Consider the following 1615-nt stretch of genomic DNA (forward strand, 5'->3'; position numbering starts at 1 on the left):
AGGGAGGAGAGGTTTAGGTTAGATATTAGGAAGAACTACTTCACTGTAAGGGTGGCCAGAGCCTGGAATGGGCTTCCCAGAGAGGTGGTGCTCTCACCTTCCCTGGAAATCTTTAAGAGGAGACTGGACAGGCTGGGGTCTTATGACCCCTGCCACCCCCAGTGCTCCTTCTTGCCCATGGCAGGGGGTTGGACTAGATGATCTGTCTAGGTCCCTTCAGACTCATTGATTCTATGATAAGAGACATTTGGATGTTTATCTTGCTAGGATCCTATGACCCCTGCTGACTTCCTGCCCCTGGAGCAGGGGGCTGGACTTTATGATCTTCCAAGGTCACTTCCAGCCCTAGTGTCTATGAATCTAGGACTCATACCAAATGGACCAGACACAATGTTATTAAAGACTTTATTAACATGTTTTAAAACCAGTTTATGGAAAGTAATAAACCTTTGTTTTCTTCAAGGGTTGGCTTTCATGGAAAGAGTGGCTGAAGCTGGGGCCGCATGAAGTGAAATACTACATTGGTCAGGACAAGGAAGAGATCAGAGAAGAATAGGCAGGGAAACGGAAGAAAAGGCATGGATACACTTGTTTCACTAAATCAACAAAGGGAACCGACAGGAGAGATGGAAAGTTTCGGGTGGTTGCTGAGGTAGTGGTTTTTCATGGGGCTCTGCATGCAGAAAGAGTTCTGTAAGGGACTTTTTTTGTGGGAAGTCAAAATATGTTGTTTAAGGGTTTAATATATGTAGTTGTATATTTTTGGATATGTAGATATTTTTACAGTATGAAATCTTGTTAAAAACAAGGATGATCAATATGTAAAGCTTTGTAAGTGTGGGGTGATAAGGGTGTTCTTCATTTTTTTTTAAAGCAAAAATATTCCCAGTGTGTTTGCCCACTATAGGCCACATGTTTTATAGTCATGCTCAGCGTTGGCTGCATTTAATCAATTGTTCCCCATGCTCATTGGAGGAAAAAGCCTCACCCTGCATTAGAGTAAACCTTTATCTTGCATTTGAATAAGTACGGATTTTTGCTTTCTTTTAAAATCTCAGAGCACTGTACACTGTTTACCTCATTTCTCCACCCAATAACAAAGATAATGATCATTTCCATTTACAAATGAGGAAAACAAAGCATAAACAAGTGAAGTGATTTACTCAAGATCCCTTGTAAAGTTAGTCACAGAGCTAAAAGTGAGCCCAAGAATCCCAGGTCTTAGTCCTCTGATCTAATAATTAAATCAAATGGTGTTACCAAGTCAAGTCAAAGGCTCCCGGGGGCAAGGGCAGATTGAGGATCCCGCAGTGAGGGAGGGTGGGAGGGAGGGCTGGGGCAAGCGCTGCACAGTCAGGGAATGTGGGGTGCAGGATGGAGCTGTGGCTCATCCGGGGGGGTGCAGAGGGGTGCGACTCCTGCTGCAGCTTGCACCCCAGGGGAGGCATGGGGGACATGTGTCCCCTGAATCTGTGCGTGGGGTGAGGGTGGGCTGGGGCCAGAGGCTGAGTCAGGCTCTTCCCAGTGGGAGGGGCTGGACCGGCTGCCAACTGGACATTGTGATGAGATATAAACAAGTAACAAAGCCACAGGATCATAGATTTTTTGACCCCTA

The 1615-nt window shown here is 45.4% G+C and overlaps 1 protein-coding gene across 1 annotated transcript in view; it reads right to left on the reverse strand.

The window, feature by feature from the left end:
• The window catches only part of LONP1 (lon peptidase 1, mitochondrial), a 91553-nt gene that overhangs the window by 83673 nt on the left and 6265 nt on the right, over nucleotides 1–1615 (reverse strand). The gene's annotated exons all lie outside the window — the stretch shown is intronic.

Source organism: Gavialis gangeticus, unplaced genomic scaffold (assembly GCF_001723915.1).
Source record: "Gavialis gangeticus isolate Ggan-Ray unplaced genomic scaffold, GavGan_comp1, whole genome shotgun sequence".
Taxonomy (NCBI): Eukaryota; Metazoa; Chordata; order Crocodylia; family Gavialidae; genus Gavialis; species Gavialis gangeticus.